The following is a 15,064-nucleotide window of genomic DNA, read 5'->3' as shown; positions in this document are numbered from 1 at the left end:
CATAATGTGTAATGGGCATTACAGTGTGTGGCATAATAGGCATTATGGTGTGTGATTTAGTGTGTACTTGGGTGTTGTGGTGTGTGGCATATTGTGTAATGGGCATTACGGTGTGTGGCATAACATGTAATGGGCATTACGGTGTGTGGCATAATGCATAATAGGCATTACAGTGTGTGGATTAGTGTGTAATTGGGTGTTGCTGTGTGTGGCATAATGTGTAATGGGCATTATTTGTGTGGCATAATGTGGAATGGGCATACGTGTGTGGCATAACATGTAATGGGCATTACGGTGTGTGGCATAACATGTATTTGGGCATTACGGTGAGTGGCATAATGCATAATAGTTATTACGGTGTGTGGATTAGTGTGTACTTGGGCATTGCGGTGTGTGGCATAATGTGTAATGGGCATTACAGTGTGTGGCATAACATGTAACGGGCATTATGGTGTGTGGCATAACATGTAATGGGCATTACGGTGAGTGGCACAATGCATAATAGGCATTACGGTGTGTGGATTAGTGTGTACTTGGGTGTTGCGGTGTGTGGCATAATGTGTAATGGGCATTATGGTGTGTGGCATAACATGTAATGGGCATTACGGTGTGTGGAATAACGTATAATGGCCATTACGGTGTGGCATAATGCATAATAGGCATTACGGTGTGTGGATTAGTGTGTAATTGAGCTTTGAATAATGTGTAAGGGGCATTATAGTGTGTAGCATAATGTGCAATGGGTAATACAGTGTGTGGAATAATATTTAATGAGCATTAAGGTGTGTGGCATAATGTGTAAGGGGCATTACTACCAGGAGGAAAAATTACAAATAATGTAAAGGGCATGAATCAGGTATTTTTTCTGTGTTTTTGTTTTTCCTGTGTTGTATAAGGGGCTCTACCTGGCTTAAGTTGTATAAGGGGTAGAGATGAGCGGGTTCGGTTCCTCGGAATCCGAATCCGCCCGAACTTCAGGTTTTTTTACACGGGGCCGAGCGACTCGGATCTTCCCACCTTGCTCGGTTAACCCGAGCGCGCCCGAACGTCATCATCCCGCTGTCGGATTCTCGCGAGGCTCGGATTCTATCGCGAGACTCGGATTCTATATAAGGAGCCGCGCGTCGCCGCCATTTTCACACGTGCATTGAGATTGATAGGGAGAGGACGTGGCTGGCGTCCTCTCCGTTTAGAGTGACTAGAGTACTAGAGAGAGACACAAATTTTGGGGAGCATATAGGAGGAGTACTACTTGCTGCTGATAGTGTGACCAGTGACCAGTGCCACCAGTTTAATTAATCCGTTCTCTGCCTGAAAAAAAACGATACACAGTGTGACACAGTCACACATACCATATCTGTGCTCAGCCCAGTGTGCTGCATCATATGTAATACTGTATATCATTATCTGACTGCTGAGTGCTCACTGCTCACACAGCTTAATTGTGGGGGAGACTGGGGAGCAGTTATAGCAGGAGTACATATTTTAAGTACAGTGCACACTTTTGCTGCCAGAGTGCCACTGCCAGTGTGACTGACCAGTGACCACTGACCACTGACCACCAGTATTGTGATTGTCTGCTGACCACCAGTATATTGTGATTGTCTGCCTGAAAAAGTTAAACACTCGTCGTGTGGTGTTTTTATAAACGCATTCTGCAGACAGTGTCCAGCAGGTCCGTCATTACATAATATATACCTGTCTGGCTGCAGTACTAGTGTGATATATATATATATATATATATTTTAATTTTATCTCATTATCATCCAGTCTATATTAGCAGCAGACACAGTACGGTAGTCCACGGCTGTAGCTACCTCTGTGTCGGCAGTCGCTCGTCCATCCATAATTGTATACCACCTACCCGTGGTTTTTTTTTTTTTCTATCTTCTTGATACTAGTAGCTTACTTTAGGAGTCTGCAGTGCTGAGTCTGACAGACAGTGTCCAGCAGGTCCGTCATTACATAATATATACCTGTCCGGCTGCAGTACTAGTGTGATATATATATATATATATATATATATTTTAATTTTATCTCATTATCATCCAGTCTATATTAGCAGCAGACACAGTACGGTAGTCCACGGCTGTAGCTACCTCTGTGTCGGCAGTCGCTCGTCCATCCATATGTATACTAGTATCCATCCATCTCCATTGTTTACCTGAGGTGCCTTTTAGTTGTGCCTATTAAAATATGGAGAACAAAAATGTTGAGGTTCCAAAAATAGGGAAAGATCAAGATCGACTTCCACCTCGTGCTGAAGCTGCTGCCACTAGTCATGGCCGAGACAATGAAATGCCAGCAACGTCGTCTGCCAAGGCCGATGCCCAATGTCATAGTACAGAGCATGTAAAATCCAAAACACCAAATACCAGTAAAAAAAGGACTCAAAAATCTAAAATAAAATTGTCGGAGGAGAAGCGTAAACTTGCCAATATGCCATTTACCACACGGAGTGGCAAGGAATGGCTGAGGCCCTGGCCTATGTTCATGGCTAGTGGTTCAGCTTCACATGAGGATGGAAGCACTCAGCCTCTCGCTAGAAAAATGAAAAGACTCAAGCTGGCAAAAGCACAGCAAAGAACTGTGCGTTCTTTGAAATCCCAAATCCACAAGGAGAGTCCAATTGTGTCGGTTGCGATGCCTGACCTTCCCAACACTGGACGTGAAGAGCATGCGCCTTCCACCATTTGCACGCCCCCTGCAAGTGCTGGAAGGAGCACCCGCAGTCCAGTTCCTGATAGTCAGATTGAAGATGTCAGTGTTGAAGTACACCAGGATGAGGAGGATATGGGTGTTGCTGGCGCTGGGGAGGAAATTGACAAGGAGGATTTTGATGGTGAGGTGGTTTGTTTAAGTCAGGCACCCGGGGAGACACCTGTTGTCCGTGGGAGGAATATGGCCATTGACATGCCTGGTGAAAATACCAAAAAAATCAGCTCTTCGGTGTGGAAGTATTTCAACAGAAATGCGGACAACATTTGTCAAGCCGTGTGTTGCCTTTGTCAAGCTGTAATAAGTAGGTGTAAGGACGTTAACCACCTCGGAACATCCTCCCTTATACGTCACCTGCAGCGCATTCATAATAAGTCAGTGACAAGTTCAAAAACTTTGGGCGACAGCGGAAGCAGTCCACTGACCAGTAAATCCCTTCCTCTTGTAACCAAGCTCACGCAAACCACCCCACCAACTCCCTCAGTGTCAATTTCCTCCTTCCCCAGGAATGCCAATAGTCCTGCAGGCCATGTCACTGGCAATTCTGACGAGTCCTCTCCTGCCTGGGATTCCTCCGATGCATCCTTGCATGTAACGCCTACTGCTGCTGGCGCTGCTGTTGTTGCTGCTGGGAGTCGATGGTCATCCCAGAGGGGAAGTCGTAAGCCCACTTTTACTACTTCCACCAAGCAATTGACTGTCCAACAGTCCTTTGCGAGGAAGATGAAATATCACAGCAGTCATCCTGTTGCAAAGCGGATAACTGAGGCCTTGACAACTATGTTGGTGTTAGACGTGCGTCCGGTATCCGCCGTTAGTTCACAGGGAACTAGACAATTTCTTGAGGTAGTGTTCCCCCGTTACCAAATACCATCTAGGTTCCACTTCTCTAGTCAGGCGATACCGAGAATGTACACGGACGTCAGAAAAAGACTCACCAGTGTCCTAAAAAATGCAGTTGTACCCAATGTCCACTTAACCACGGACATGTGGACAAGTGGAGCAGGGCAGGGTCAGGACTATATGACTGTGACAGCCCACTGGGTAGATGTATGGACTCCCGCCGCAAGAACAGCAGCGGCGGCACCAGTAGCAGCATCTCGCAAACGCCAACTCTTTCCTAGGCAGGCTACGCTTTGTATCACCGGTTTCCAGAATACGCACACAGCTGAAAACCTCTTACGGCAACTGAGGAAGATCATCGCGGAATGGCTTACCCCAATTGGACTCTCCTGTGGATTTGTGGCATCGGACAACGCCAGCAATATTGTGTGTGCATTAAATATGGGCAAATTCCAGCACGTCCCATGTTTTGCACATACCTTGAATTTGGTGGTGCAGAATTTTTTTAAAAACGACAGGGGCGTGCAAGAGATGCTGTCTGTGGCCAGAAGAATTGCGGGACACTTTTGGCGTACAGGCACCACGTACAGAAGACTGGAGCAACACCAAAAACGCCTGAACCTGCCCTGCCATCATCTGAAGCAAGAAGTGGTAACGAGGTGGAATTCAACCCTATATATGCTTCAGAGGTTGGAGGAGCAGCAAAAGGCCATTCAAGCCTATACAATTGAGCACGATATAGGAGGTGGAATGCACCTGTCTCAAGCGCAGTGGAGAATGATTTCAACGTTGTGCAAGGTTCTGCTGCCCTTTGAACTTGCCACACGTGAAGTCAGTTCAGACACTGCCAGCCTGAGTCAGGTCATTCCCCTCATCAGGCTTTTGCAGAAGAAGCTGGAGACATTGAAGGAGGAGCTAACACAGAGCGATTCCGCTAGGCATGTGGGACTTGTGGATGGAGCCCTTAATTAGCTTAACAAGGATTCACGGGTGGTCAATCTGTTGAAATCAGAGTACTACATTTTGGCCACCGTGCTCGATCCTAGATTTAAAACCTACCTTGGATCTCTCTTTCACACAAGTCTGCTGGGGTTCAAAGACCTGCTGGCGAGAAAATTGTCAAGTCAAGCGGAACGCGACCTGTCAACATCTCCTCCTTCACATTCTCCCGCAACTGGGGGTGCGAGGAAAAGGCTCAGAATTCCGAGCCCACCCGCTGGCGGTGATGCAGGGCAGTCTGGAGCGACTGCTGATGCTGACATCTGGTCCGGACTGAAGGACCTGACAACGATTACGGACATGTCGTCTACTGTCACTGCATATGATTCTCTCCCCATTGAAAGAATGGTGGAGGATTATATGAGTGACCGCATCCAAGTAGGCACGTCAGACAGTCCGTACTTATACTGGCAGGATAAAGAGGCAATTTGGAGGCCCTTGCACAAACTGGCTTTATTCTACCTAAGTTGCCCTCCCACAAGTGTGTACTCCGAAAGAGTGTTTAGTGCTGCCGCTCACCTTGTCAACAATCGGCGTACGAGGTTACTTCCAGAAAATGTGGAGAAGATGATGTTCATTAAAATGAATTATAATCAATTCCTCCGTGGAGACATTGACCAGCAGCAATTGCCTCCACAAAGTACACAGGGAGCTGAGATTGTGGAGTTCAGTGGGGACGAATTGATAATCTGTGAGGAGGGGGATGTACGCGGTGATATATCGGAGGATGATGATGAGGTGGACATCTTGCCTCTGTAGAGCCAGTTTGTGCAAGGAGAGATTAATTGCTTCTTTTTTGGTGGGGGTCCAAACCAACCCGTCATTTCAGTCACAGTCGTGTGGCAGACCCTGTCACTGAAATGATGGGTTGGTTAAAGTGTGCATGTCCTGTTTATACAACATAAGGGTGGGTGGGAGGGCCCAAGGACAATTCCATCTTGCACCTCTTTTTTCTTTAATTTTTCTTTGCGTCATGTGCTGTTTGGGGAGTATTTTTTTGAAGGGCCATCCTGCGTGACACTGCAGTGCCACTCCTAGATGGGCCAGGTGTTTGTGTCGGCCACTAGGGTCGCTTATCTTACTCACACAGCTACCTCATTGCGCCTCTTTTTTTCTTTGCGTCATGTGCTGTTTGGGGAGTGTTTTTTGGAAGGGCCATCCTGCGTGACACTGCAGTGCCACTCCTAGATGGGCCAGGTGTTTGTGTCAGCCACTAGGGTCGCTTATCTTACTCACACAGCTACCTCATTGCGCCTCTTTTTTTCTTTGCGTCATGTGCTGTTTGGGGAGTGTTTTTTGGAAGGGCCATCCTGCGTGACACTGCAGTGCCACTCCTAGATGGGCCAGATGTTTGTGTCGTCCACTAGGGTCGCTTATCTTAGTCACACAGCTACCTCATTGCGCCTCTTTTTTTCTTTGCGTCATGTGCTGTTTGGGGAGTGTTTTTTGGAAGGGCCATCCTGCGTGACACTGCAGTGCCACTCCTAGATGGGCCAGGTGTTTGTGTCGGCCACTAGGGTCGCTTATCTTACTCACACAGCTACCTCATTGCGCCTCTTTTTTTCTTTGCGTCATGTGCTGTTTGGGGAGTGTTTTTTGGAAGGGCCATCCTGCGTGACACTGCAGTGCCACTCCTAGATGGGCCAGGTGTTTGTGTCGGCCACTAGGGTCGCTTATCTTACTCACACAGCTACCTCATTGCGCCTCTTTTTTTCTTTGCGTCATGTGCTGTTTGGGGAGTGTTTTTTGGAAGGGCCATCCTGTGTGACACTGCAGTGCCACTCCTAGATAGGCCAGGTGTTTGTGTCGGCCACTAGGGTCGCTTATCTTACTCACACAGCTACCTCATTGCGCCTCTTTTTTTCTTTGCGTCATGTGCTGTTTGGGGAGTGTTTTTTGGAAGGGCCATCCTGCGTGACACTGCAGTGCCACTCCTAGATGGGCCAGGTGTTTGTGTCGGCCACTAGGGTCGCTTATCTTACTCACACAGCTACCTCATTGCGCCTCTTTTTTTCTTTGCGTCATGTGCTGTTTGGGGAGTGTTTTTTGGAAGGGCCATCCTGCGTGACACTGCAGTGCCACTCCTAGATGGGCCAGGTGTTTGTGTCGGCCACTAGGGTCGCTTAGCTTAGTCATCCAGCGACCTCAGTGCAAATTTTAGGACTAAAAATAATATTGTGAGGTGTGAGGTGTTCAGAATAGACTGAAAATGAGTGGAAATTATGGTTTTTGAGGTTAATAATACTTTGGGATCAAAATGACCCCCAAATTCTATAATTTAAGCTGTTTTTTTAGTGTTTTTTGAAAAAAACACCCGAATCCAAAACACACCCGAATCCGACAAAAAAAATTCGGTGAGGTTTTGCCAAAACGCGGTCGAACCCAAAACTCGGCCGCGGAACCGAACCCAAAACCAAAACACAAAACCCGAAAAATTTCAAGTGCACATCTCTAATAAGGGGTACTACATTGTGGTGTAATGTGACTGACAGACACTACTGTGCGGTGTAATGTGAATTGGTACTAGTCTGTTGCTACGCCACTTCCACACAAAGCCACACCCCTATTTTTTTAATGTGCGCCTTTGGCACTAACCCTTATTTCAATGGTGGGGGGCTTCAAAGGAAACTTTTGCCCTGGGCACCACAAGGTCTAGAACCGGCCCTGGAAGTAGGGGAGACTCAAGATTTAGCTCTACAGAGACCTGCAACATGTACAGTCGTCCTACTTGTTATTTTGGGATGCAGTCAAGATTCCGCCGGACGGAATCCCGGCGGTCGAAATACCAACACTGGGATCCCGTCCAGCGGGATTTCGTACTGATCCCGTTATTTTAATTCAGACCAAGACTAAAGGGATTTAAACAACAAGAAAGTGGGCGCTAGTGTATTGACTGTGAGACACCTATGAAAACACTGATTCGGTGGCTGCAGCTTCTATATTTGAGGTGCTGACCCTCAAAAAAATATACAAATATAGAAACAAATAAGAAGCGCTGTCACCAATAGTGAAAAATATAAAATATTTTTATTACCGTGGTTACTGATAATCACACAATATATTAAAAACAAATGAAAACCTTTCTGCTGAAATATTATCAAAGCTGCAATGTAACTAGAATTTATATGGTAACCTTTTTGTTATTGACACTAGGAGGCTCCCTTCATTATACTTAAAAGATGTTACAATTCCTAAAAAGTCCTTAGATGTACTTTGCTGAATGGAGAAATCTCCAGAGTGTGCACACTCCTCAGGTGGAACAATTAATGCAGAAGTTCACTATTAGTCCTTTATACCGTTGTATGATCCACACAAATAATTTGTAAATGGGTCCACTGCAGAATGCAAATAAATTCAGATAATGTGTCACTTTTATCTCCGTTCAAGCACTGAACTGTAGTGGTCCGATAATTAAGAGACTTTTCTGGGGTGCATAGTTGTTAGATGACTCAATTAGAATCAGAGCGTGGCCCGCTCTACAGCAGTGATCATTCATATATTATGCTTACCCCCGTCTCTATTGATTGCGGACACGCCGAGGTTTCCTTCACCGATGCGGGCGCCGGCTGCCCGTGGCTTGCACTACGGTTTGAAGGATCTCCACGGAGCTTAGAGCTGCCTCGCTCCGACTGTGGTTCCCGTTTGTGAATCAATCAGTGGGACAAAATGGAGCCCCCAGCATGAAATTATTCAGCAGAAAAGGATGGCAGGATACTTAACGCGTTTCTCAGCCTCGGAACAGGGTCTGTTTCATCAGAAGACTAAAAGGGCCCTACACACTGCGTGATCCGCCGCCGAGCTGCCTGACCGCCGATACGGCAAACGGGTGAACCGACGGCGGGGGGGGGGGGGGGGGGGGGGAGGTGATGGGGGAAGTGAAGTCTCTGCACTCCCCCCATCACCCAGCTCCATAGCAGTGCATGCAAATATGGACAAGATCGTTCATATTGGCCTGCATGCACAAGCGACGGGACACCAAAGATGAACAAGTGCGGGGCCGTGCATCGTTCATTGTTGCTGCCTCCACACTGAAAGATATGAACGGTATCTCAATCATTAATGAACGAGATTGTTCATATCTTTCAGTCAGATCGTGCAGTGTGTAGGGTCCTTAAGTTTTTACAGACAAGAATAGAAACTTGTTGCCATTAAAGAAAGAGACAGGTCAGCTTAGTCAAGCAGGGTGAATCCACTCTTGCAAACCATTAATGATTATTATTAATTAACTCAAGACTAAAAATCCAGATAATATTCCTAGGAGTTTCATCAGTTTTAAAGTGTACTCCAAGTTGCAGGTCGTTCATCGTTGGTGCCCCGTCGCTTGTGCTTGCGGGCCAAGATGAACGATCTCGTCCATTTTTGCATGCACTGCTATGGAGCTGGGTGACAGGGGGAGTGAAGAAACTTCACTTCCCCCATCACCTCCCCCCCCCCCCCCCGCCGTCGGTCAGGCAGCTCGGCGGCGGGTCATGCAGTGTGTAGGGCTTTTTAGTCTTGGTCTGAATTAAAATAACGGGATCAGTACGAAATACCGCTGGCCGGGATCCCGGCGGTCGAAATACCGACACCGGAATCCCGACCAGCAGAATCCTGACAGGGGTGGCGAGCGGAACGCAGCCCCTTGCGGGTACGGTGCCTCGCTACGCTCGGCACACTATTTTATTCTCCCTCTATGGGTGTTGTGGACACCCATGGAGGGAGAATATGTCTGGATTGTGCAGGTCGGGATTCCGGAGTCTGTATTTCAACCGCTGGGATTCCGTTCGGCGGGCTCTTGACCGCATCCCACTCATACAGTACTGTATTTCATACACAGGGAACCCCCGTCTCCATATACTGTACTGCTCCTTTCATTTACCGCATACTCTGCACCCCCTCCTCCATATACTATGCTGCAACCCCAGGTTACTTGCCATCCCAGGACTCAGCAACAAGTAGCAGCGGTAACCAGAAAACGGATTCAGGAGCCAAAAGGCGGTCCCATAGTGCTTAGAGTGGAGGCAATGGAGATACGTGTGGCTTCTTACGGGTTAGAGGAGTAGGTGAATCAGTTCGGCAGGAAGGGGTGAGATCCTGTGTGGGGTGAGTAGTGCAGTGACCGGGAGGAGGAGGAGTCGGTGCTGGGGCTGCAAATGATGCGGGTGAAGAGACAGATAATTTGTTCAGCTGCTTTATATATACTGCGCGCCAGCAGAGGGACCGAGTCCTGTGCTCGTCCCTCCTACACCCTGCGGGGGCCATGCCCAGACCCCTCTGGCCAGCTCCAAGTGGCTACTGGTGTTCTCTACCCCCAGACTGACCAGGAGCTGTACGGGAACTGGTGAGCTTACACATGCCAGTACTGGAGTATATAGTGCAGCATCATTATAGCCTGCCCATTACACAGATATACAGCATCAATATATATATATATATATGGCTAATGCTACACACACACACAGGGTCGGACTGGCCCGCAGGGGTACAGGGGAAACTACCGATGGGCCCTAATGCCTGGGGGCCCACCTCCTCCTTTAGGGATCAGGTTCCAGATTGTGCAATTGAATTGCACTTGATTTATACATTATACATATGTTACCTGATACTGCACAGGGCTATGGTACTGTATATTTTCTACAGCGGATTTCTGGTATTAATCTGCTACATTATCCTGCATGCACTAGCAGTATTTACAATATATATTTATCATGGGGCCGAGACCATGCAACCCAACTAGAGACTGGCCACACTCCTAAACATGGGCCCTTATCACTGCATTCTACCGGTGGGCCCTTCATGACCCAGTCCGACACTGCAAACACACACAATGACAGATGACAGAGCCCGGCAGCCAGAAGCAGAACTTCCAGAACCCTGACAGCCCCTCTGTGAGTAGCAACCCACCCCCCTATAATCCGGCCTTGGTGTCCATCATTTTGACAGGCTTTTAATAAGTCATTACATATAGTGATAAAAATTCTAGACAGAGTTAAATGTCATTATTAGTTGTATATAAAACATTTAACAATCACTTTACCCTGTATGGGGCACAGTTAAGCAATAATTATATTTGGGTGTTAGAGTTCTTTTAACAATATCTGCCACTAATCTATGTATACGTTTCATACTTTCCATCTTGTATGATAAGGTGACAAAACTGAAATGCTCTGTGAATGGAAACTGCATTGGACAAGTTTACTGCAACCTTCCAAGCGGCAGAGGTGAAGGGGGAACTGTTTCTGTGTCAGAAATCTGTCCCCGCTGCTAGCACACAAAATGAAACGACTCGTCACAGTGGGAAGATGATGTTTTTTTTTGTTTTTTTTTCAACAGAAATAAAGCTTAATTGTGATGCGACTAATTTGCAGCAAGTCATTTACATTCCAGCAGGGGCTGCCAAGTATCCGGCAAAGCAACGCGAGTTCCATTTGTTAATAAGAATGTAATTAAATATTTAGAATTATCTTTGTGCAATTAGATCCTCACATGACAAATACATTTTATTGCATAAATGACTAAGTCTTAATTAGTAGCCTTCATATTACGCCTGTTTAATAGACTCGCAACTGTTTCCTCTGATGCAAATAAAAAAATTAAAAACATTAAAAACATTATAGAACAAATTATAGAACAAATTATCATACATTTTGTCACTTAGTCAACACGACTCAATATGTCATGTGTTTAATTGTTTTAGGGGTCTACAATGAGTTCAGTTCAACTGCGCAGTGTACCAGACATCCACTGCTGTTGATGCGTCGTTAAGTCCCCGTTATAATACAGACTCTGAAGTTGTCATCACAATTCTTTATTTATAATTTCCCTATGCATTTTGCTGTACGATAATAAAGAAAACATATGCTGAGAAGAGGTCATGCATGTACAGTACGCAGAGACGACAGGGGAGGATATAGGGGTGAGGGCGCACCTAAGCACAACATAATTGGCTGCCCCCTGCCTGCCTAATTTTATTATTTTTATTGATTGGTTATAGGCCCTCATTTGAAGATAGCAAATTGAATAGAATAATAACAAATTATTTTAACAGACTCAGGTTTAGGAGTTAGGGACAGCTGAGAAATGGATCCTTGACAATATTTATCACAATATTGACATTCTTAGAAATATTGATATGGTCATTGTCGACATAATATACCAAACCCAAGGAAAGGAATGGTGACAGCAGGAAGCCACAGACTGAGAGTTATATAGTGGGAGGAGCAGGGTCCCCCAGCAGCACAGAGTATATCAGGAGATGAGTGATGTGTCAGTGAGAACAGGGCTGCATGTGACAGGGGCAGTGACATGATGTGAGGAGGGGAATGGAGGCAGCAGGAAGTCACAGACTGAGAGTTATATAGTGGGAGGAGCAGGGTCCACCAGCAGCACAGAGTATATCAGGAGATGAGTGATGTGTAAGTGAGGACAGGTCTGCATATGAAAGGGACACATTCCCCAGCAGTACAGAGTATATCAGATGAGTGATGTGCTAGTCATTACAGAGCTGCATTTCCATTTCCACATGATTTTAAGGTAAAAGGTTCTAGATAAAAAGGTCTGCATATGATTTACCTCCCTATTTACTAAAACTAAGTACAACCAAAACTGTAACATCCTACCGATATTTTCACCCATGCTCAGATGCAAATCATTTAACTCCTGCCTGTATAAAGAGTTTTGAAATTAAGATATTGTATCCGATTACTACGTAAATGGATCTGAGCAAACTCTGCTAACGTACATTACCATCTTTCATGTTTAAACATTGTTTTCTACATGCTGCCATATTTGCGTGAAAGACTGTCCAACATTTGAAATTGGTTACACCTGGGTGCTGGCTTTAAAACAGAGTCTCTCCCATGAGTCAGGGTTCCTGAAGGCAGTTAGTGTCCAGGTGATAGGCCTGCTAGGGACAGTGGGTTCTGGAGGGCTGGGTCACTAGCAGAATTTGCTATCCTTACTGAATTAGGCCCATTATTCTGTTGTTTGTTCCTTACAAATTCCTGCCATTGGGGGTCATTCTGAGTTGATCGCTAGTGAAAAATGTTTGCAGCGCAGCGATTAAGTGAAAAAGCGGCACTTCTGCGCATGCGTATGCGGCGCAGTGCGCACGCGCGACGTACTTTCACAACGGCCGATGTATTTTTACACAAGGTCTAGCGACGCTTTTCAGTCACAATGCCAGCCGCAGAGTGATTGACAGGAAAGGGGCATTTCTGGGTGTCAACTGACTGTTTTCTGGGAGTGTTTGAAAAAATGCAGGCATGCCAGGAAAAACGCAGGCGTGGCTGGGCGAACGCAGGGCGTGTTTGTGACGTCAAATCCGTAACTGAACAGTTTGAAGTGATCGCAAGCTAGGAGTAGGTCTGGAGCTACTCTGAAACTGCACAATTTTTTTTTTGTAGCCGCTCTGCGATCCTTTCGTTCGCACTTCTGCTAAGCTAAGATACACTCCCAGAGGGCGGCGGCTTAGCGTTTGCATGGCTGCTAAAAACAGCTAGCGAGCGATCAACTCGGAATGACCCCCTTTATGTCCAAGCAAATTGTTTTATTAATATTATTATTCATTTACACTGATGGACAGGTGAGTAGCGGTGCAGGGTAACAGGTGACTGCGTCTGCGCGTATAGCGGATGTTCATCACAGAGTTAAATCTATATCACTAATGATTTTTCTCCGTGCAGTACTGAGCGGCACAGGGGTCACGCTGTGAGAGGAGTTTCATCGTCCACCATGTGCCTTGAAGATTTGATGTATAATAGCTGCCAGCACTTCACACAGTTTCTCATTATCTGTAACTTTTTTTTTAATCATTACAGAGAATGTATCTTTTTTTAGAGTCTATTTCAAGTCTATCTAACTCCAATGTGAAAGTGACTGGTTTTTACCCTGCGTGTTTTTTCTTATTTCATTTAGATGAAATCTAAGAATTCGGATCAATGGTACATGGTCTGGACTTACTGCTCCAGCAATTCTCTGCAACGCCGCGTGTCTTTTACAGTGAGGATTTCTGCGGCTGCAGTAATAATACTAATATATTTAAGGGGTGGTCTTCTGTATGCCGACTGACGGGACCCCGGCGCACAGTATACCGGCGCCGGGATCCCGACAGCCGGCATACCGACACTTATTCTTCCTCGTGGGGGTCCACGACCCCCCTGGAGGGAGAATAAAATAGTGTGGCGCAACAGAGGAAAGGGTTCTTCACTGTTAGGGCAATCAGGATGTGGAATTCCCTGCCAGGGAAGGTGGTAATGGCGGACTCTGTAATTGGATTTAAAAAAGGAATGGATAAATTTCTGAATGAAAAAGCTATCCAAGGTTATAATACTTAAAATATCAACGTGGTTAATCCGGGAGTAACATGAGTTATAGTAGCTAACTAGTCATAAAACATTATTCAGCAAGTATGTAGAATCATCACAACTTAAAACAGGTTGAACACGATGGGCAATTTGCCTCTATTCAACCTCAAAAACTATGTTACTATGTGTCCCCTGAGCTTAACTGTCCAAAGTACAGACAAAAACCCTTTGTTTTCTGTTCCAGATGAGCATTTCCTGCACTGGAGTTGCATAGGGTCTATTGAGGTTAGCAATTAATTCCTTATCCCATTAACAAATAATCACTTGAAGTTCATAAAAGGAGATTAAATTATTGTGATTGGTTGCTATGGGCAACATCTCCACTTCTAAAAAACTCAAATCTTAGTAAATATAACCTCTATGAATTTTCTTAGTGACTGGGAAAAAGAGGAATCAGACGGCTAAAGCTACCTGGACCCATGGCTGTTGAATGGAAGCTCCGGATCCGAAGGCAGAATATACTGAAGCTGGATTCCTTGAAGAGGACAAACCCTTTCCACAGGTTTAAATTAGGGATGTTTGCCGGGCCATTTTTACCGGATCTGGATTTGGTTCTGATTTGTCGGCCGGCTTTGGATTTGCAAAACCGCAGTGATTGGCTTGGCTTTGGATTTATTTAAAAAATGTACAAAAAAAATAAAATAAAATCACTTAATTTGAGCCTTTTTTTGTCCTTAGAGTATTATTTACCTCAATAACATTCATTTCCACTCAATTTTGACCACCTCACAGCTCATAATATTGTATTTACCAATATTGGCCAAAGGCTGGGTGGCTAAACTGCGGTATACAGTGTGAGTTGGATACAGTGTGCGATACAGGACAGGTTGGATACAGTGTGCGATACAGGACAGGTTGGATACAGTGCGGGATACAGTGTGGGTTGGACACAGTGGTGGTTGGATACTGTGTGGGTTGGATTCAGTGTGGGTCGGATACAGTGCGGGATATATTACTGGTTGGATACATTGGGGGTCGTAAAAGTACAGGTTGAATACAGTGCAGTATACACTGTGGGTTGGATACTGTGAATGCCAAATTGCTTTCTCACAAATGTTTAAAATGTCTGCTCTAATATATATTGTAAACGCCTGCACCTCTTATTACCATGTGCCATGAATGTGCACTATACATAGCAAAACACTGCATCCCATAAGAGA

The 15,064-nt window shown here is 45.7% G+C and overlaps 1 long non-coding RNA gene across 2 annotated transcripts in view; it reads left to right on the top strand.

Moving 5' to 3' along the window:
- Positions 1-14,564, top strand: part of LOC134911870 (uncharacterized) — a 42,280-nt gene extending 27,716 nt beyond the window's left edge. For both annotated transcript variants that reach the window (XR_010176918.1, XR_010176919.1), the window contains exon 3: positions 14,279-14,564. This is a non-coding gene — a long non-coding RNA (uncharacterized LOC134911870). The remainder of the gene's footprint in view (positions 1-14,278) is intronic.
- The last annotated feature ends 500 nt before the right edge of the window (positions 14,565-15,064 follow it).

Source organism: Pseudophryne corroboree, chromosome 4 (assembly GCF_028390025.1).
Source record: "Pseudophryne corroboree isolate aPseCor3 chromosome 4, aPseCor3.hap2, whole genome shotgun sequence".
NCBI lineage: Eukaryota > Metazoa > Chordata > Amphibia > Anura > Myobatrachidae > Pseudophryne > Pseudophryne corroboree.
The sequence above is the reverse complement of the archived record's forward strand: the minus strand, read 5'-3'. Positions and strand labels throughout refer to the sequence as shown.